General features: G+C 41.2%; 2 long non-coding RNA genes across 14 annotated transcripts in view; one reads left to right on the top strand and one right to left on the bottom strand.

Annotated features, from left to right (window-relative positions):
• The window catches only part of LOC136100541 (uncharacterized), a 121,510-nt gene that overhangs the window by 54,652 nt on the left and 43,792 nt on the right, over positions 1–23,066 (top strand). For 2 of the 13 annotated variants that reach the window (XR_011738518.1, XR_011738517.1), the window contains exon 7: positions 7,938–10,184. The exons of the other annotated variants lie outside the window; for them this stretch is intronic. This is a non-coding gene — a long non-coding RNA (uncharacterized lncRNA). The remainder of the gene's footprint in view (positions 1–7,937; positions 10,185–23,066) is intronic. 13 annotated transcript variants of the gene reach the window in all.
• Positions 16,980–21,005, bottom strand: LOC139827635 (uncharacterized). The gene is made up of 3 exons (XR_011738515.1): positions 20,924–21,005; positions 19,868–19,965; positions 16,980–19,086 (listed from the first exon to the last, which is right to left on the bottom strand). It is a non-coding gene; the product is annotated as an uncharacterized lncRNA (long non-coding RNA).

Below are 23,066 nucleotides of genomic sequence, written 5' to 3'. Positions count from 1 at the left end.
ATCCCTCTTTCCATATGTCTTTGCCTACTAGTGAGGATGAGTAGGTGTTGAAGTAGGAGGCACTACCTGAATCATCTGAGGAAGACATAAATTGCTTGGGTAGGCACTCGCCCATCGGCCTACCTGCAGGTAGACAGGTACCCCACTTGTGAGGTGCTCCGGTGGCTGTGTGTGGAGAAATGCATTTCTTTTGTCTGGCTTTGTTTTCAGTTTCAGAACTCCCTCTGCTAGATGACTGCACTCCTTCGAGGAGATCTCTTTGTTAGTCTCAAGCAAGACAGATGCTTTGGCTTGAGTGGTAGTAGTGCTGTTTGGGGGCTGACAAGCTGGGTGAATTTGCAGTGTGGTTGTATACATCCTCTTCAGTCACCAGTGCTGTGTGTTTAACTTCTCAATATGTTCCATCTGTGGTAGCTAACGTGGGTATGGAATTTATGACTGCAAAGACTATAACATACCACAATACAGGAGTGCCTCTTGAGCTGAAATGATGTTTTTAATCAGTACACTAAATGTTGTAGTTGATTGACAGATGGCTTTTTCTATTTTCTGGAATGAATGCGCTCTAACTTAATTGTAACAAGGATACCACATCTTGTATAACACCTTTCATGCTAACGGGTAATACAGAATTTTAAAATCCATGTGCGAGGAACACTTCATGCACCATGGAAATGCAACCACCTTGGGTAAAATGCAGAGAATTTAGGTAGAGAGAATGTAATTACCCATGCTGGAATTTGGCCAGCACACTGAGATTAAACCCCCTAATCTTACAAAGAGTACCATGGAATCTCTAATGACCACAAATGGTCAGATCACGATTTTATGTCTCTGCCTATAATGCTTTACTACAACAAGGGTATTTTCAATTGTATGATGCATTCATTATAATTATGCAGCTAATTTTATTCTCGTTCTAATTTCCAATAATAAAGTTACAAAAGTGCCACTAAAATGTATGAACAAAATGGTATGACATGATATTATGTTAAATACATTTTTGAGGCATATTCTGCTCTCATTTATATTGGTATCTTTCTTCGGAGCCAATGGAATTCCTCCAGATTTGCACTGGAATAACTGACAACAGAAGTTTTCTTTCCAAGAGAGCATTTCTATGCACATATATTGTAGATATGTTTGAAAAGTTAAATATTTATATTCTGTGCAGATACAGGAGAGTCTTTCTTCTTTTATTTTTAAAACCATAAAATTGTTAACAGACCCATGAAAAAAGAATATTACAGCTCCATGTCTGTTGGTTAACCTTCACCACAAAAATTGATCTGTGGGAATTTCTCACAGTGTAACATACTGTATCCAATTCCATAGTTATTACTGTAAACCTATTAGTGCCACCTGGGTTTGCATATCCGCAGTGCTGTCCAAGTGAAGACAGATTAGCTCTATCACATGTTATGCCAGAGGGACAGCCTCACGAGGAGTCTGCCCTTGGGGAGAAAAAAAAGGGCTCAGACCTTTAATGAGAATACAGTGCTTTATAATAGCATTTGGTGGCCTAGAGATTTTCTGTCAAGTCATTTCAAATTAAATTGGCAGCCTTGCGATGTCCAGCCCATACGAGTTTTTGTGCGGCGTATGTTGTTAACGTTTAACCAATTCTCACATAAGATCAACAGAACATACAGAGGAATTGTTTGCTTCTGTCTCTCTTCTTAAAGTCTGGGTTGATATAAGCGACTGAGAAATGCTTTTTCCAGAGCAAGATTTAACTTTGGGCTGAATTATTCATGTGTAAATTCAGACAATTTATTTGTGAAATTATTTGTAAATAATTACACTTTTCTATATAGTGTAATAATGAACTTAGTACCAGTCTAGGAGTGAACCGAACGACTTTGTTACCAATTAGTGTGACTCCAGTCCCACTCCGTCAGGCTGACTCCCACTGAAAGGGTGCAGAATTTGCCCCTGAGAACTCCATTTGCTTCCGATACTTCCAGGACTTTCCTTTTTTAAAGTGTAACATTTCTGTGATATTTTAGTCCTTCTAGTGTCTGAAAATTTAAAGAGCAGATGATACTTGAAGATAAATTGCTATCATCATGCAGGAAGTTTTTTTCCTTAAAATTTTCCCATGTTTTTCATTCAGGGCTCAGCCTGAAAAGCACAGACTGGTGTCCTCTTTATTATTTTGGGGGAGACTGGGGCCCACATCCTTAAAAGTAGGTAAACACTGTATTTGATGGAATTCAAGAAGAACCGAGCAGCTGGATAGAATCATAGAGTCATTTAGGTTGGAAAAGAACTTCAACATCATGGAGTCCAAACATATAGCTGGAAGGATCCCATTTTGCATTCCCAATTATGCAAAGGCCTAAGAATATCTGCAGGATTTTGAAAGTTCATAAGTTCTGTTACATTTAATGATAAAGGAAGTAGTTTTGCGATTTCTAAGTGTAGAGCGTTAACCATGACTAGTGCAAGATAATATTAGATGAAAGTTTGCATTCCAACTGAGCATTAGGTTTTGTAGAGAGGAAAGTCTAATGCACTGAAATGAGTGAAGAAAGGGGCTATTTCCGTGGTTTGGAGCTATAAGTTATCTTAGTCCACTATTGTACCAATATTGGATGAGAAAGATTAGTCATGTAATAATAAAAGCAGTTTTTGCTTTTATTAGGGAGCATGTATATTCCCCATTTTTCTTGGAAGGCTACTAAGATCTTCCATCCCATATTCGGTATGTGCACATTTGTAAATCAGGCATGAGTGATTACTTTTGTTAGAGTTACTTATGTAAAGCTGAAGCACCGCACTCATGAAACAAGTTTGTATTTCCCTTTTTATTTAATATAATCCTTGTTTTGGGATACGGTCCAATACTGTGATTTCATAATATCCCCTACCCTCTGTATTCTGTTTTGTAATTGAAGGAAAAGTGATGACAGAAAATCTTCCTAATGTGGTCACATTCTTATAGGTAACTGTAAAAAGAAAAATCCAAATCATGCTTCTCCAAATTAGAGAAGCAGGCACGTTGCATTTGCTAAGAGATTTACACTGCCAGAGCAAGCATGACTTGATCCTGTGTGGTGTAAGATTATTTTTACCTTCTCTGCTAAATGTGTAGAGCTATTCTTATTTCAGTGTGCATAATTTGGGCAGAATTTAGCTCCATTTTCTTAATTTGCAACAGTGGACCAAATTAATCTGTGCTGCAATTCCACTGACCTCTGTGGAGTTACTAAATGATTGGATTTGACCTAATACACTTTTCACTGAGCGTTACCTTGCTTTTCAGGGAGGTTAACACAATAACCATTTTCTGTTTCTGCACTCAAATATAAGCATCCTTTTTTATAAATTTTACTTTTAATTCCTACTAGAGAAGGGGGAGAAGACAAAGTACTGCTGTAAATAGTGCTAAATAACTAAAGGGTATCCAGAATTGCCTTGAAACCTTACTTCATTAGTTCATGTTGAAATCAATAGCAAAATTCCTAGTGACATTAGGATGACAGGAATTTTCCTGCTGTTGCATCTGGTTATTTTCACAGTGACCTGTCCTTCCGTAAAAGTGGGGTTCAGCTCTCATAAAGGTGACACCCTGAAGTGTCTTGTTCCTTTCCATTGACAGTAGAGGAATCTTAGACAATTAACTCCAAAATATCTATAAATAGAGAAAAAAAAATCCCGAGTTAAACATTGAAGTACTTTGCCACTATCTCTCACAGTGCCTTTGAAGTTCAAAACCTATGAATCAAGTTCTTCAGTGTGCCTTGAACAAGCTGTGTCTGATATGAGAAGGTGGATAAAGCCAGGCATTGCTCTGAGGCTGCATGAGCTGGCTTGAGCTGAATATTTTGGCCTGAGCTCATCTATCGCCATGTCATATGGTGAATCTTGGTAACAGAACAAGAGGATGCAGGAGTCTTTGTGAAATTCTTGATCTTGATTCTGTGTCTTGATCTTGAGATGGTGGTGTGTGCATAAAGGTTTGCTATGAGTAGGCAATACTAGTGTTACCTGAAATGCTCACGTGTGAATAGTTTTGTGGTTGCGCGTAATTATTTGCATGTTTGAGGCTTTAAGAAACAAATTAACACTGGCAGTCTTAGTAAACTTAAGTCTGAATTATTCTGAAGAATAATTGACCTAGGAAGACATTATATTGAATAGGGTCTTAAGAGACTAATTTGAAATGTATTTCTATATACCAGAATCAAAGATGTATTCAATAGATTATACGAGCTGCAGTCAATTGATTTGATTAGTTATTGTTAAGATTTGAGATACTGGGCCTAATTCTGTACTTTCCTAAAGCCTATGTGGCCTGACTTGAACCACGTAAGACGCATGTAAGGTGTTATTTCCATTTTACACAAGCATCAGTGTTTGTACCTGATGAAGAACTTGGAAATTAAGGCCCTAATAGTAAGGTACCTTTGCATCTGGTGCAATACAGGTTGTGTCCCCGCATTAGTGGGCAGCACAGACCGACAGCAACACGTCTGCAGAAAGGAGCTGTGGGTGCTTGGGACCTGATGCTCATGCTGTGCATGTCTCAGGGGGTTTTTCGGGCTGGTGCTGGTCTAGTCCCATGGACCGCCTGTCAGTAACCCAAGTGAATAAATGAGAGCGCTTTCTGGTTTAGCTGTGAGCTCACCTTGCAGTGTGAGTGCAATGCAGGGAATGGGGATGACTGGGAGGTGCGACTCCAAAGGGTCCTTGTGGTCTCAGCTAAAGAGTAACATAGGTGCACCCACACAGAGAGATCTGTGCGTGAGAGTTGTTTGCTTCATTAAGGGACGGCTTTTAAATCTTAACTTGCTATTCTCAAGACTTCACATTAATTCTTCTGCCATCACCAACCTGTTCAGGAAGAGCCAATGCAGGTGTGTGGTTTCTGAGAGCATCAAGCAAAGGTTTCTACCTGTCTGACCTCGTTGTACAAGTGTATCAGCACAAGCAGATTAGCAGTGATGATATGGAATGCAGCTGTGTGATCTGAATGTCCGTACTGAGTAGGCTTTGATTAGCCAGTCAGCATAGTAGTGTATTTGAAATCATTTTTTTCTCCTTATGAGGTGTGTTGGTGTGCCTTGGTTCACTGAACACATCCCCGAACACATCACCCTTGAATATCACAAATACACACACTCTGCATGGATTGCAATGAGGCTTGTGGTACTTATATAGATACAAACCAGGAAGAACCATAAGGTGGAAAATAAATTTGAAACTGTATCTTGCTGAGGAGTGGTACTGCGACTAAAAAAAGAGAAATCCAGTATAGAAATTAGATCCAAACACATTGCTGATTATTCCTCTGCAATTCTTCTTTAAAACTTCTGATGGTCTTTAAACTGTTGCACTAATGTTTCAAAAGAAATGTAATTTTACAGAGTGACTTGTCTGGGAATAGAATGAGATGGAACATCTGTCCTTCTGAACTGTTGGAATTGCTTGGCTGAAGCAAACGCAAGATGAAAAAAAAATGGAGATAAAAAGGCAGTTGAAAAAAATAGGACTTGTTAATCTTTTCTCTAAAACACATACTAAACTTTTCAAGTTAAATTTACTCATACTATTTCCTGCTATTTTATACTACTACATCTTCCCACATAACAACTGAGTTAAAAAAGGAAAAAAGTAAAACTGCTTTCATTACTGAGATAACAGCATATGCTAGGGCAATTGAAAAAGTCTGATGCGCTTTCTGATCACAAAATACAGTTTTGTTTTTTAAAATGATATGAAGAGAAACATTTAATGATCTAGACTCCTGTATCATATTGTTAGCATTTCAGGTAATTATTACCATGATCCTTATTTTGTTCTAAGCTGGTATTCTAGAAAACATACCGGAATAAACAACCATTAAGCCTTCCATGCCAGAAAGCACTTTAAGACTAATAAAAGGTAACATTGTCTTTTTTAAACGTTTTCAGCAGCCAGTAATCTATTTTCACGGTGTTCTGTAAACCCTATTATCAGGGCTGCAGATTCCTACACATGACCAGTCTTCAGTAGTGAACAAAAATGGCATCTAAATCCCAAGTGACACTCTTAAGTACTTGGCAGCAGAAGGGCTCTTCTGAGGAAGATTAAGTTAATGGAAGCATTTGGGTAACATCTGCATGACTCTTCGTCCTGGTACAGCCAACTCACACTGCCGCAACATGTGACGGAGGATTTCTTTGATTATCACTTAAGAACAAAACTGGCTGAAGTTCCTTTCCAGGCATTCGTCAGGCTGTAATGTATGTGTGAGCATACATAGGCAGTGTAAACAGGCGCCATGACAAAGGCCAGCCCGTACGGACTTTGAAGAGGACTTAATAAAAATAAGATTACTCATTTAATGAAAAGCAAAAAGAAATTGGGGGAAGAGTTGTTGTTGTAGCTGCTGTTTATTTGTCTTATTTACAGCAAGACGTACTGTCTTTTCCAATTGAGTGCTGCCGCAGGCACACAGAGCCTCATTAATACAGGCGATTAATGCACTTGCCCTTCACCTCAGTTGACCTGGGCTTAAATCTGTTATTTTGTTACAAGTTAGAGGAGTTTATTGGCCTTTCTTTAGCCCCTAGCTAGTGCCTTTCCACCTTGTAAAACCACTTCACAATTTGGCTTAAGTGCTGTTTTCTGCTGTGAAAAGACCCAGGGCTGCAGCAGCGGGGACTGAGGGGCGTCTGTGCCAGGGAGAGGGGAACCTCGCTGGGCACCGGCCGTGTGGGACTGGGCTCGCTTGGTTTTGCAGACTCCTGATTGAAATCAGACAGCTCATTGCTTGTCCGTATAATGCAGCGTTGATTTCCCTGCCTTGATTGAACCGAAGTTACCTGGTTTCATTTTCCACAGGACTAATATTAGAAGAAGAGGGATGAGGGGAACATGAAGGGGTCAATTATACTAGTAGTGAATGGCACAATTTATATTTGTGTTGAGATTTGCTGACAGTAAGGACGTGGCAGAGTGGAATAGAAGTCTTGAATTCTTTGAAAAGGTTTTTATTCTCTACTGGTTATTCCCACTCTCTCAAGCCTCCTTTCCTGTGAAGTCCAACACTGCCATCATCAAGAGGTGATTTTCATCAACAATTACAGGGGAACCTACAGACCAATGCAAGCTCCATGGAGGTGCCTCCTCCTCTTTATTTCAAGATCTGGCTAACTGGAAAATCATCTTGACTTACTATTCCAAGATTTGGAATAAAAGGCGACAAATTACTGCAAGTTTGAAATGAGATCCATCCTGAGGAATGAGAAGCTCAGAAGTTTTTTTTCTTCTCCCATTGAAAAGGAGTATTTTAGGGAAAATTGGCATTTTCCAGAAGAAAGCCTTGGAAACTGAATTTGAAATTGTGTATATGAACAGAACACTCAGCATTTTGGGCAGTTATACAGAAAAAATAAAATTTGAAGAGCATAAACCAGCCTGAAATTTAAAAAGAAAAAACACTTCCAGAGTTTCACAGGAAAGAAACAAAAATCAAGGCAAAAAAACTTGCTGTGGCCAAACTTTGCTGTCAAGTTACCATGCAGGTCTGGGCACTAGAGAGGTGTAATTCAGATCTATCTGCTGAAATTCACTGTCTTTTTCCTTTGCTTCAAATTCTAACATTAACATAAGACAAGTCAACTAGTTGTTAATAATTTCCAGAACCTTATTTCCAGAAAGCATTCATTTTCTCCAACGTACGTATTCCTAGAATTTCCTCAGATTTTTTTAGGTAAAGGAGTAGAAGTTTTTCACTACAATTGCTTTTTCTTTAATCTCTTCCAACGGAAAGCCACTGGCAGGCAAAGATTGGTCTTGCCTGCAGATTTCATCTTTGAATGATGTTTTGTGTTATAGGATGTGGTAGACTTCCACTGCAGAACAGCACACTGGTTTCAGATATTCTTTCCTTTTTGTTGCTGGTTACCAACATTATTTTTTTTCTTCTTCTTCTTTTTTTTTTTAAGGTGCTGTTGCCAGGACAGAACCATTTGGAAAGAGACAGTGAGAATCTGCTTCAGGGCAGTGTTAGCCAGCTTAAAGTAAAGAGCTTTCATTGGGTTAAATTAACCTGCCAGCCTTCAGAATGGGAACGAGGAGGAGCTCTGCGGTGGGGGCAGCTGCCTCCTTCAGAGCGGTGGTGGCAACCAGCTGGAGGGGGGACCCTCTACCAGCCGTTTCCTCAACGAGCAGTTGACCACTGCTTGGAAAGATTTTCATTGTTTATACCAAGATGTTGCTCCCACTAATGACACTGTTTAATGTGTCATCAAGTTGCAGCACTTCTCTGGGTGGTAGGGCTCTGGATACACAACAGGGCCATGGGTTTTCCAATTAGATGTGCAGTGAATTAAGGAGTTTACATTTCTTGAGAATGAACAGATCAGTAGATGAGTCTTCTTAGGAACTGGTTTAGTAAAAAAAAAAACCCACACACCTAGACAGTATTAATAGCAGATTTTATTTTGTAAACTTTACTAAACTTCTGATCCTACTTGACCTACCCACTTTAGCAACCGGACAGAAAGATGTGAAAACTCCATAGTTAAAGCAGAGCCTGTTGATCACACTCACAGAAGTATCAGCATGGAAGCAAAGTGTCTCTCTGGGAAAGGTGAGGGGGGAGGCATGAGAACCGGAGGGGTTTGTTGTGATGCCAGGTCCTCTCTCAGTCACAGGTCACTATCTGCACTTCTGTGGAGTGAAGTTTAAAATCTCAACCAAATTCCTAGGCCTTTAACTTGGTGAATGAAATGTAATAGTTTATAAACCCTGAACTCCACTGTCTGGCAACACTGTGTGTTGGCATTGGGATGAACACCTTGCAGATGAGCTTAAATTCTTGTTGTTATGTAAAAATGGTGAGGACCAATGATCTTAGAGGTCTTTTCCAGCCAAAATGATTCTAGAATTCTGTGATTCTATGAATCTATGGAGTCGAGGATGTTCATTTCAAAAACAACACCAGTCTTATTAATCTGTCAAAAACTACCTTAAAACTGGTGCATTTCTAATGGAATATGTTCCTTGGGTGAGTTCCTCAGATGGTGCATGCAGTTATTGAAGTCAAGCAAGTGATAGTAGTTTACAACAGCTGAAGCTTTGGGTGCCTGGGAGCGCATACATGTGTTGTATGTGGCCTGGATATTTATTGTAGGGCTGGATTGCAGGCAGGGGATCTGATGGTGATGTGCCAAAAGGAAAAAGAAAGAAAATTCTCTTTCCAGAGAGTGCTGTCAAAATCCTGCTTTTGTACTTTGAATCATCAGGGCTCTGACTATTACGCTTGCAATTGTTTAAAGATGTCATAAATATTTCTGATATTCTGTTAAATGCAGTCTACTTTGATTACCAAACCTTGCTTGAGAATCACACTCAGGGGGGTAATGATAATATTGATTTACCTATGTATAGTGTGTAGTATATCAGTGTTATCAGGCATGACTTTATTTTAGTAGAAACTTTACAATACAAATCTAATCTGATAGTTTTATATGATCTCTGGCTCTGGATGTTGGAAATACGTTGAAGCTTGTGTTGTAATGGTTTTGTTTAACACAGCACATGGTTTTTCAAAAGCATTTGAGGGCTAATCTTTACTCAGGGTTTTGCTCTTCCCCACTAATGGCCATTTTAATGATGACTTGGAAGAAACTGTTTGAAATGTTTCAGAAACCTGCTGCCTTAACTTTGATATTGTTTGAAGGTCATCCTTTTAAAGGCAGTGAGCTGTGTCGTACTGTCTGAAGGATTCTGGAAACTTGCTGCTGAACAGGATTCAGAGTGACTTAGGAGCAGAAATATCTTCTTTTACCTGCTGCCTGTTGAGAAGTGACCTTGCTGTAACTCCTTTCTTGCTGCTTCACCTAATCTACCTGCAAAAGAGAAGAAATCTTTGCTTCAAGCCCTTCAGCAGAGAGCAGATCCACAGGGGACTTGGTTACATGGTGCGGTCTGGGGCCCAGTTTAACTTCGCTTCATCTTTCCAGCAGTCCCAGAACTCTTCAAAAATATGGGTGGAGATCCATTACACATGCTTACTATGGTTACTCGCCATGAAAAACAGAACAAACGGCCAACATAGACTCCAGGTGGTGGATCAGCATTAATCATAATAGACCCAGGGGCAGAGGATTGGCAAGATACCACGAGCAATGGTTGTACATCCATCCCCTTGAACTCTGTTACTTCCTGTGGGGGACAGGGATATGGAGGTAAGCGGCATTGCCTCCATCTTCTGCTTCCAGCTGTCATAAACCAGGATCTGCTGCATGTCCATGTCCTTTTATCTGCAGGAAGAGGGTGCATGACATAACCCTCTGGTAGCGGTGACTTAGAAATTTGGTTTTTTTTGAAAGTTTTCATGAAAAAATACTAAAGATAGAAGCCTGTCCTTCAAATTCAGTTGGGTTTTATAGGAACAGCTTTTAGGAGGATTGCTTTTTTTGTCAGCACGCTTGCCTAAAAAGCCATATAGGTGATGAGCCAGAAAGACGCACCTTTTCTCCTCTTTCTTCCTCACTCATCTGTTGTATATATTTCTGCTCATCCGAACCAGAAAGGGAAATGGTGTGGATATGGAAGAGAAGCAGGAGCGTTCAACGTGTTTGCGGAGCGCTCACAACAGGCCTGTTGTGTGAGATACCAGTGGTGAACCAACTAGCAAGAGAAGTTTGGGCTTGTGGTCGGCCTTGTGGCTGAGCTCTCGAGCTGGTGGAGCAGCTGCAGAGGCAGCCAGGGCCGAGCCGGCTGCGAGGAGATGGGGAAGTAGATGGGCTCTGGCCAGTGCCCATCCCTCCCCCTTCCCTCAGCACCGAGTTGTGCAGGGAGCTCTTTTGCTCAGAGGATGTTAGGACACAAGTGGTGCCTCCACCGAACCACAGAGAGGAACAGCTACCAGAGTTGCTGAAATAGGGACTGTTAGATGCTGTCAGAGCTTGCTGCACTTCTGGAGGATTTTCTGCACCCCATCCTCTTTCGCTGGAGCTCTGTCTCTCTCGTGTCTGTGTCTTCCCACTCCCCACAGTCCTTTCACTTCTTTTTTGCTCCTTGTCTGCTCCGTTTTATCTTCAGCTCTGCTGGCCTGGTCTTTCCCCATCAGTCCCTTGCTTCTTTTAGTTCCACATACCCCACTTTATCTAAACCCTGTTAAGAAAAAACCACGAACGGACCTCCTCTGAAGTTGTTTCTATCACACAATTTGCAGGTTGTGTTGCTGCCTTTCCTTCAGCCTTTCCTCCATGGTTCTTCGTGTTGGCTGTGAGAGCTCCAGGCCGGGCCTGGCTGCAGCTCTGTGTTTAGAGCCTAGCAAGACAGAAGGCACTGCGTTCTCAGTAGTCCGTAGGCACTAATGTTGTAAGCAGAGTTAATGGTAATTTGAGTGAGTGCACTTGCCAGTGTGGCCACAGACTTACAATGCAACTGTGGGAAAGTAAGTCTCCTGGTGTCTCTGATCACTATCTGTAAAATAATACTTTCCTTCTAGCCTTTAAATAAGAATACATGGTTAAAACTAAATTGGATTTTTAAATCTCTTTCACCATGAATAATCTTCTGTGTGATTAGCTAGACAAGTTAGGTATGCAGTTGCTTTCAAATGGTAAATTTTAGGCTTACCTGTCGGCTTCTCAGATGTTACATGATTGTGCAGTGTGATTTATGATTTGCAGCTCATGCATCCACAAGTGCACGCATTCATGTTTCGGTTCCGATGCTGCTCCTTTGGAGGATCCCACTGGAAAACTGGAAGAACTAGACATCTGGGAAAAGACTGTTGCAAATTTTATATCCTCCAACCAACTTGTATCTTTTGTACCTGCCCAGGCAGGGAAAGAATAACAGTGGAGATACATGTGTATACATATGTTCGCATAATTAGCAGATTAGCGAACAAGAAACAAGGCAATGGTCAAAGCCTATTGCTATTGCACGAGCCCACTCAAGAGTGTTACAGATGTGGAAAAGTGCAATGAGAGTAGTGCAGCATATGCTATAATCATACTTGCATAGCTCAAAGAAATATAGTACATCTTATTAATTATGGATCACAAACATATTTTGAGATCCTTTGAACAAAGGTGGTATTGGAAGTATAAAGCATTGCATGGTTTACTGGGAGACCCTTTGCGGCTGAATTAATGTTGCAATTTAGTAAGTTAACATACTCAGCACAGCAAAGCTCATGCATCACAAATTGCAATTATTCAGTGTATTTTGACAACAATACATCTATTTTAGCTATTTATAATGCTTAATGACTTCCTAGCAGTTGTTCAATAGCTTCTATTTTATGAAGAATCAATGAAATCATATTCATAGAGACTGAAAGGGGTCAAGGGTATGGGATGCTGGGCAGAGACAAAGGTGGGGATCCCTTTCTTCTTTCACCTGCACACTTGCTGCTTGCTGCTGCTGTCTAACTCTGCCTACTCTCTCTTCTCAGAAGTGCCTGAAAAGCCTCTGAAACCAGCATTGTGACTTGATCAGGGACTAGTTAAATGAGAGGCATTTTTGTGTGTATTGTGTGGTGTGCAGATGAGCATGATTTGTACTGTTGTTGGGGATTGCTTGATAGTGGCCAAATAATAGATGAGAAAGATGTTTTCTCTGTAAAGCAGGGTTTACAAGTTTGGAAATAGTAATGGTAAAGTAAAAATAAAGATCTTTGGTGGCTGACAGGAGGTAAATTTGCTCTAATGAGACAGATAAGGTTTCAGATGACACAGCTTTCAAATATCAGATTGTTTGTCATACAGGTGTTAGTACAGAAAACACTTGCTGCTAAGTACAAGAAACACCTTACAGCCTAGCAACCCACTGGACAAGAAAGTCTTCTAAACATTGTGATATGACTCTTTTTCATGTAGTTCTGCTTTCTTGGCCTGGTGGATCTGAATTTCTCACTCTCAAGATTATCAGGAAACCATCTGGATTTCCTTTGAGCTCAGCACATGAGATTATATCCTTTTTTCTGTCCAGCAGTGCAGCATCTCCCCAGTTCCATTCACCAGCACTTCTGGCAGTCCCGCATTTTCTGTCCCTTGCTATTCCAGGCAACCCAGGCATATATGCTTTACACATGTGCCAAAGCCAATAGTTTTTGCTGTTTCCAGCATGCTGGTGGTTGAGACTATTTTCTCACTGCTTAACACTTCCCTGGCATTTACCACTGAGGGCTTTGCTGTTCAGTGTGCATCTCCTAGTACAGAGAAGGTAGCATGGGCTGCTTGACATGTCCTTCCTCGCGCTGAATGAACGTCTCTTTTTTGGAAGGGAATTCCCACCCCCTTCTGCTTTGACCAAAGGCCTGTGCTGATATGTTTCTCCTCCTTCCACCCACAGGGAAGTCAGGGCTTCCCTCACCATCGGCCTTAGCCTGCTGGTTGCCTTGTGGCAATCACCTTGTCCTGAATTCTGGTTATCTTGACTAAAACCAAAGCTTGTCCACAACCAAAATAAGTGTAAAATTGAAAAGAAAACATGCCTATGTGACTCATTTCAAACTGCAAGCTTAGCTAGGCCCTAAACCAAGTTAGGTCCAGTACTAATCAAGTCATTAGGAGACTGTACCTAGAATCATAGAATCATTTTGGTTGGAAAAGACCACACTGACACAATCTGTCCATGTATCCATCTGTCCTCATCCACCAAAGGACCATCCAGTAGGCTGTTTCAGGTGGTCTGTGGCCACCGAGTTTCCCCTGTAAAGATGAGAAGGCTTGAGAGGGATCCATAAGACTAGGAACAACTCTGCATAAGATATTTAAGTACAAGCATGCGTGTGTGAAAGACCTCAGCTGCGCTCTGCAGCCTGAACCTCAGCCTCTTCTGGGGAGCACCATAGAAAATTTGGGATTTGCACATTAAACCCAAGTCCTGTGTAGATGTTAATGGTTTATGTAGCTCTGCTTTTGCATTCCAGAGGAACCTGCTGGCATGCTCACCTTCTTTCTTGTTAGTACCGCTGTTAATATTTTTGGGTGTATGAAGGGGAACAGCCAGTATCTTGTTTTACTGTAGTGTGAGTAAAATCTATTTAAGTGCCTGAGGAAGGAACTGCTGGTTGCAGGTGTTCACAAGAGATGTGTTCCTCTTCGCCCCTGTGCTCCTGGAGGGGAATTCAGCAAAAAGGACCCACGTGTGGAGCACCATCCCTAACTTCCCCGAAGCTATCTAAGCACAGCAGAAATGCCAGTGGGCCATGGTGCACCCAGGGTGTGTCCCCCCTTGTAGAAAAGAGGTTTAGATGACAAACTCCATTTATGTATGTTAACCTGTGAAATTTTTACCCTTTTTTTTCATATGTAGTTTGTGCTGGACGTTCTTGGTTCACATGTAAGGATGCTTTCCATTCCTGACTCATTTACTGAAAATTTAAAATAATGAGCAACAAATAACAACAGGTGAATAATGAGTGAATAACAGGTAGTAGTCCAGTATAGTTATCACTAATAGTCCGTTGGCATCTTGCAAGCTGTGATTTGCCCACTTATGTTCTGACCTGGTAAAACCCTTGAACACATTTAGAAGTGTATGAATAATTTCACTAAAAATATTTTTGCTTCCTTTCTTAAAATTAAGCATGTCAGTAGTTTCCTGTGAAGATGATGTGTTTACTCCCATGCTTATAGGCACCGCATCAGGCATCACTCTTTCACATACTCACAGAAACACTTTTTAGCTGGTGAAATATGTTACCTCCTTTCATGAGCTGAATGTTTCATTCCTCTCACTCACAGATCTAATGCCACAGTGAATTAAGTGTATTGATGAATCAGGGCTGAAATCTACAGTGAATATGATTGCTTAAAAATAATTCTATCAGATGTAGTTTAGAGATGTCATTTTCTGTGGGCACACGTGCTCTCTGTGTGGGTACATAAAACAGCGTGTGAGAATGCGACGCTATTTAACTCATAAATGGAGAGCAAAATTTTATTGGTCACAGTAAATATTTGTTCAAGGAAAAGGAGAGGAGGTGAGAACAATCCATATGAAAAGAAAGCACATTAGTACCCAGAACACTGAAAATATTGTTCAAGGACAGTTTATCCTTGTGGAAAATATGACCCCCTGTAAAGCTGCAGAGTCTGTTTGCAGATCATTTCAAAACAGAGTCCTTGCATTTGCCATTTTAGTTTGTTTTGGCTGTTGGTGTCCAAACTACATTCCTAGCAAATTGCATGAAGTGCTTATTCCATTATTTCTATTGTTATGTTTCTCAATAGAATGTGGTTATCTTGAGCTAGTGTCATGCTTTACTACATTAGCACTAAAATGGACTGACGCTCTTGCAGAGAGGAGGGTAGGGCGGCTGACATTCAGCTGGTACCTTGTACCTTGTCTCTGGAGATTCCTAAACCAGAGGTTGCTTTCAGCTTAAAATGAAGAAAGAATATTTGCATTTCTTCATAATCTGGTCTACTCTTGTGAAAGCTTGACTTGTGCCAGTTCATATACGTTCTGCTCAAACTCTGTCCAGGTGCTGGGATTTGCTTGACTGGTCCTAACTGGTTTTTGGAAGAGAGGTGTTTTAATCTGCTCTGAATTTATATTTTGCATGGCTTCAGTTTTCACATAATGAGCCAGCTTTATCTGTCATGTGCACAGTTCTGCTTTCTTCACGTCCCAGTTCATAATTTTCTTACATGCCTTTTGTCCATAGAAAATAAAGGAATCAGGGAACTGAAATTGAATTAGACCCCAAACGTGCTTGAGTTTCCTGTTTTTCTTGTATTACAATACTTTTTCTATTGAGACCCAACCTGTGGCAGTTTCCTAGCCACAAGCACAGGGGCTGCAAGAACACCCTGCGTTTGGTTGCAGGGGGCAGATCTGGACGCGCTGGGGACGTGCGGCCGAGCAGCGTGGGACCGGCACCGTCCTGCCCTGCCGCTGATGAACAAGGAGTTATTTTTGTGCCTGGACACTGGCAATGACAGGGTTTGTGGTTCACCTCTTGTCCAAGTCAGATGTCATCTCTCTCATCCTCTTTCCCTGCTTTCTCCCCACCCCCCACCCATTCCTTTCTCTCATCTTGTCTTTTTTCTCTCCTACCCCAGTCTTCCTTTCAGTTTGCTCTCATTTTTCCTGCTTCTTTAGTCAAAAAGACCTAATGAAATATAAAGCCTGACCTCTCCTGAGTATGAGGCAATGCCCTTTTTCTTTTTAAATTATGCACCTGCTTAGATGTTTTCACCACGTAATTGCGGCAGTCACCACTGGGAACACAGATAGCCCCTTTAATACAACCACTAAAAGCCTTTTGATTTAGAACTATGTCCTCAGTTTTACAGCTTTTCTCTGCTTCTGGTAGTATCTTTCTGCAGAAAGACTAAATGGACAGACAAAAGAAAGCAGTGCAAGACCTGCCTCCAGCAATATTTCCACAGCCCTGTTACTCCGGAGGGCTGCTCACTCTGAGGTCAGTGCTAGGAGAACTCATCGCCAAGTGCGAATTACATTCAAAAGCTACTTTATTATAAGATTAACAGCTTTATCATGAAAAACAGCAACATTTGTGGGCTTGTGGGAATCAGTTCTGCTGCATTCCAACCCAGAATGTCCTTCTGACACTTTTTTTTCGGTGGAAACACTCATAAATCTCATGTATTACTTGAAGATGAGCTAGACCCGTTTGAAAACAGTCCCTTCGAATCCCTCCCTTGCCCCAAGAAGGAGATGCACTCTCTCTGAGTCTTACATCCCTCAGTAAACTAAGGGATATTTTAGATATCTTGCTGTTTGTTTTGGATGAAGTGGTGCTATTTAGGGAGTAATGTTCTCCTCAGTGTGAATGGGAGGAGTGGAATTTGTAGTTCCCGTCTCAAGAATAAAGATATTTTCACAAAAGATAAGGAAGTATTTTTATGCGTATGTAGGAGAGGGAGTCCTGCTACAAGATCTGAATTTGAGATACCTCCTCATTTAAGGGAGCTGTGGTTTGGACATTGATAAACCCCCCTATTTTTAATGGTAATAAGAAAAAAAAAAGTTATCTTAAATGGCAATAATTGTATTTGTATTGACAAATTATTTAATAGAGAGTAATTGGATCCTGAATTTAGACACGAATTTGCTATCTACCCAACAATAAAATAAAGGCTGTTGACTATTTATCCATTATCTCATATATATGACAAGTGGTCTTATGGAAGCGATTTGCATACTTTCTGAAGTCAAATATTAATTTACACGTGCCTTTCCCAAGTTTCAGCCCATCATTAAAGCTCTGTGATCTTGTTCTTACACTAATATTTTCGTCTAAGCTTTATTGCATAGTAAGATAAAACTTCATTACACAATTAGGCAAAACATCATTGCTGCATTGAATAATCATTTTCTGAAGGCACTGAATGCAACCTTTAATTAATATTTCATTTATGGCCAGGTTTAGTACCTTGAATAAACTCTAATAATATTGCCATCTCCCAGCTTTCTTAGAGATGTATTATTAAGCCTGTTTGCTTGTTTGCAATTATGTCTAAAATTAACTATTTTAGTTACAAACCTAAGAAAACAAGGAGGAGTGTAATCTTCTAATGACACATAGAAGCAAGCCCTGCACTGGATATTTTAACGTGCTCTCCTTGCTTATTATTTTTGCGCCATGTCTTCCTTGTTAGCTTCCGATATGGGTTATCACTTTTGGGCTATCACTTTCCTCCTGAAAAACCTCAGGATCACGGTTCAGTTTGAAGGCTGCGCTTGTCGATGGGACCTGTTGTTACCGGGACCTTTCCTGCCAGCGCTGTTTCCCCACTGTCACATCTCCCCCCACCTATTCATTCCTCCTGCTTGAGGCCAGTTTGACACTGTTGTAATGATGCCCCTTGGGAGACCTACAATTGGATTTGGAAGTTCCTGCATGGCTCCTGCTTTTTAACGTTTGGTCCTGAGTCGGCATTGTATGCGTGGCTGGCTGGAATACAGCGAAAATTTGAATAATTTCTCTTCCCTGGATTGTATTGCTGTTTGGTTGCAGAAAAGAAAAACACCTCTAAAATGCTTCAGGAATCTCGTACTCTCACACGCAATTACATTGTAATAGTTGGATGCCTAATCTTTCCACGAATGTTAGTAGCACCTAACCATTTTGGTAGAAGGGAACTGATTTTCACCAGAGCTATGTAGTTCAATGGATGATGGATTTCTTTATCACGTAGCAGCACCCCTGACAGACAGCACAGGCTCTGCTCCAAGTTGCACTTGGTCAGAAAATATATGGCAGTGTGAGGCTAAACTTGTATGTTGGCAGAACAATGATCTCATAGCTAGATGCTGAGTAAAATTAGCTTTGGTCAAATTTACATTTTAGAGCAGGGTTGAATTCTTGTCCCCTGTGTCCTAAGAAAGGGAAGGTTATTTCGGGGAATCTCTGGATTCCACAGATGCTTCTGGAGTTCAGAATCAACTGATTGCTTTCCTATAAATGGAGTGTGGGGGTTAATGTTTGTTCTACTTCAGCCAGCCACGATGGGTTCAGCTCTACCATCTGAACTATGTGCAGGCTTGTATCCTTACATCATGTGTTGATGATTCTCATTCTGCCATACACTTTGGCAGGGAGTGATGCAATCTATCAGAAACCCTAAGCAATTATTTTCTTTTGGGCTGCATACCCTTGGTAATCCAGGTAGCAATTGCCCAATCTGAATATTTGGCAAGTAGTTTGTAATGCCTGTGGAGAAGGCATATGCAAGCCTGGCTCTGACCTGATTAACTTTCTTAGTTCCATGACTTTACCAAGCAGTACTGAACACCTAAGGGGAACAAGCATGTTCCCAGGTACCTCTGTCCTGAACATCAGTAAATGCTAATCATCCCTTCTGGATTTGGTGTTCCCTTTCATCTTGGGCTGGCTACTTCCCAGGTGGGTGCAGCTTCTGGCAACGTGCCCTACAACGTAGGTGTTATTCTCGGAACAAAAGCAGAGGGCTGCCAGATGTCCAGTGTCACCTGTCCTAAGGAAATTTTCCTTCCAAATCTCCGAGCGGATTGTTTCACCAGGTGACTGCTTGTTGTTGCGGTCTGCTGATGTGACCATGTGACAAAATGCACTGCTTGCTTCCGTGTTCAAGGGAAGTGGAATTTAACTTGCTCAGTTGTATTTTGCAGCTGCAAAGAAGGAAAAAAATAGAAGTAAGAGTGCAGTACAGGATGGGCAAGCATGTGTCTTACTTCCTGCATTCTGGCAGCACTCTCTGGGAGGAGGGACGCAGCACCCTGGCAGTGACTATGGGCCAAATCATCAAGAGTTCAAGAGCTGCACTCAGGAGTGGAAAGAGATCTAAAGCATTAGGGCTGTTTTAATGCATAAGTGACAAAGAGTCTTGAATACAGAAAGCTGTTCAGTTCATAACAAATCACATTCACTTCATGCTGTTCCCTTTTCCTGCTTTCCAAAGGTGGCTATAAATGGTCTTAGAATTCTCTAATTGTTTTCCAGCTTTTTTTGGGCAAACTCATCCACTGCTTCCTTGCATGCTGGCAGACTTGAGTGAGAGAGAAACCTTACTTGAGGACTAAAACTCCCTGCAATGTCGCCTTCTTGTTTGGGACTCCAAACTTTTCTCGCAAAAATTATCTCATGCCACTAATATGAAAGGGTCCAGGATGGCTGAGCATGTCTCTTTCCTGAGCCAGCTGCATCTGTCTGATGTGTCCAGTAGTAGGACCGGTTGCTCTTGACTCACCGAAAGGGATAGCTCATGTCTTTTAGAGCTGAGTTGTCAAGGATGGCCCTTGACAAGACTTGAACTCCTTCTCCCTGAGATTAGTGGGGTGATTTAACTGCTCGTCTCTAGCCAATAAATCTCGTAGTCAGAGGCACAGCAAAGAAACACACGGAAGTTCTTTTAATGTTCACGCAACTTCATGGGTGAGGTCAAGTTCTTACCCTGTGATTCACCAACAGTTTTTGTCGGGATGAAAAGGTGAACATCGGTTCCCTCATGCTTCTTTGTCGGTTCCCACATATCATCATTCCTCCCCATCCTGGCATAAGGAAAATGGATGTGACTCATACTTCACAGGTTTCAGGTAAAGCAGAAATCAGAATATGAGAGATGCTGAAATTTATGACAGTGTTATAAGTGATGGGTCACTTTTCTTCCCTAGGGAATCTGCTTAACTCCCCCAGATTTTTTTCCAGAAAAAAATGTAAAAAATGAGGAGGGCAGTGAGGAAAGGAAAAGGCGCTCCCATTTTTTACTATGCGGAGCGGAGCTGCTGGGTTAGTAAGATCTGCAGGGAGATTGTGGTTAGTGCTGGTGGTTGACTGGGCGCCGCTGCATTCCTTGCAGCAGGACTTAGGCCAACAGCGTTACGCCATCAGCTCTGAGGGATCACCAGTAGCACAGATGATTGCCAACAGGAGTGGAAAACACAACAGCATTTTTGATAGCTAGGAAGGATGGGCTTTCGTGACAGTCTAGCTGTTCTGTCCACCGCCATGCCCATCTCTGGAAAATGAAAGTGTCAGCACGCCTGTCTGCAATCCTTTCAGCCTGTAACAGACGGTTTGCTGTCATAGGTAATAGAATGTAAATAATTGTGGGGTTTTATTTATTTATTTATTTATTTATAAACTATAAATTCCCTCAGTTCCTTCCTTCTATTTAGCAACAGGCTGTGGGTCACTAGTATCAATCACACAGATCTCTCTCATGCCACACCTAAACTAAATTGTCAATAGGAGGTGGTGTAGAAGATTCACACATCATTCCAGCAACTGTAATATATGTTGGGAAATGTAAAAACACCAGGTGCATAGCTGCTGGTTAGAGTTTCCATTTACTTTACCTGGGGCTTTTCTGTAACATGCAGCAATGTACGTCACATGCAGAAAAAAGTAGGTGGAAGGTTCTTTCCAAACCACATTGACCGAAAGAATGTACATGCCAGGTAAGCTGTATGCTGACGTGCTCATGCGTTCTGCAGTGGAAAGGGTTACCTTGTCAAGGAAATCTTCCTGGTGCAGGTGTGCATCCTAGCAGATTCATTCAGAGACTGAGAGACGAGAACGAACCCTCCCTCATCTGACATGTACAAACAGCGTTTTATCCATTTGTCTCCCAGGACGTTTGCTAGCTGTCTCGTTAATCTTTTACTCAAAGTCAGACATATGTATCGATGGAAAAACAAACCGTAGGCCACAGACCCCCTGCCTCGCATTCCTCACCTCTTCAGAATAGCACTCACCACAGAACCATGCAGACACCACCAATATTTCCATGGGTTTGCAGCTGCATTTCCTCCTTGCAGTTCAAAAGCACCTCTTCCACTGCTCTACTCATCAGCATTTCTTCCTACTTGTTATTTGTACTATTGAGTAGATACATAGCTCCTCCAGTTCATCACATACATCCCCTTCCTTGTTTGCATTTTGCATATATATAATGCCTCCTATACCTCTGAAGTTAAGGGGGCTGAGAAGCTGGGATTGGAATTTCTTTAATGTCAAGTGACAGGGTGCTCTGTACACCTCTCGCTGGCCTGCTGGAGGCTTTATGAACACCATTAATTTTGCTTGCTTCTATCTGACCAGTATCAAGGGCAACAAAATTGCAAGGCCTAATCCTCAGCTGGCTGATTGTTTTTAACTTTATGAACATTAAGAAGGAATAAGAAATGTGTGGGCCAGACCCAGTAGCTGACCATAGAAAGGGAAGTAATTTCAGGAACAGAAATATCTGTAAAGGTTAATCTCCAGTTATCTTGCCTCCGACTTCATCATCATCTGGTCGCAACAGACTTAGTGAGCTAAACAGAGCCAGGTTAGCTCAGTACTTAAATAAAAGAGCCTGGAGGTATTGTCTTGGTGGTGTTAAATAGTGATTGTCTATCTTACCCAAACAAGCAGATTCTTTTGAATCTTGCATCACTGCATTATCTGAGCCTTTCTTGCATGTCTGCCTTCAGTCCTGCTGGGTTGATTGGTTGGGACTATTGCCTAGAGGTTTTCCAATGCTAATTTTATTTTTAATAGTATTTATTTTATCCAACAAACCTCTGCACGCTTACATGTTGCATCTCATTTTAAGTGAGGTCAGAATTTCTTTAAATAGTAATTATTTGAAAGGGAAGAATACTCTCCAAGTCCTGTAAGAATATTGTTTATAAATATTTGTGCTTTGCATCTCTCTATATGAAAATTACCAAAGCAGAACATGGATTTATCTTCAGTTCTCTTTAATCTCAAAGTTATGCTTTGTGCTGTATGACATGGGATTGACCCTCATGGGGCTGGATCCAGCCTGAATTCATATCTCATTCAAATCTACATTTGTACATTGTTCAGGGTGTTTGGTCAAGAAGTTTTAGCCTGTTTCAAATAATTCATACTTCTACCACTCAGTCTCAGCAGAATCCCAGGAACTCCAGCAGGCTTCGTAAGCACATGAGAATGTATTCTTCAACATGAATTTAGGTTTGATACTATGGTAGAATATCTCCTCTCCATTTGATTTCTTCCTAAACATGTTTTTATTTTAGTTTCCAGGTTCAGCTGACATAAAATGCCTCAAAAAACTTTGTGCAGTGCTTAGCACAAGGGGGTTGGGATCACAGCTTGCTCTGTAATACGAATCACCATTTAAGAGTTAAAACGAGAAATAAATTGAACAGACTACTGATTCTACTCCAAGAGGCAGTCAAAGGTCTGTATTAGGTAGTTCAGTTAATACCTCAGGAAAGAGAAGCTCTCTGCTCTGGAAGCCAGTGTTGGTGATAATGGTGTCACCTTTGCTGGGTTGCCTTGCCAGATCCTTCAACACTGGAATAAAAGCAAGTGCTTCTAGCAGGGTCCTGTAATTCACTTGTCATTCCAGCTCAGTCCTTAGTCTTGCTATGGAGGTTGGTCACAAAGCCACAGCCTGCTCTGGTGGTGGCAATACTAGAGAAGTAGCAGGAAACCGCCTTTGTTGTAGGACATTTGGCAGACAAACAGTTAAATTTTGAAGCTGCCATTATTATGGATTTTATTCCATAATAATCTGGGACGGATTTGAGTTTGTAAACCCATCCAGGAAAGTGCATCAGTCCACCTCTAACTCTGGGTTCATTGAAGACACTGAAGTTCAACATGTAGGTTAAAG

This window comes from Patagioenas fasciata, chromosome 3 (assembly GCF_037038585.1).
Source record: "Patagioenas fasciata isolate bPatFas1 chromosome 3, bPatFas1.hap1, whole genome shotgun sequence".
Taxonomy (NCBI): domain Eukaryota; kingdom Metazoa; phylum Chordata; class Aves; order Columbiformes; family Columbidae; genus Patagioenas; species Patagioenas fasciata.
This window is presented reverse-complemented; position numbering and strand designations above follow the sequence as displayed.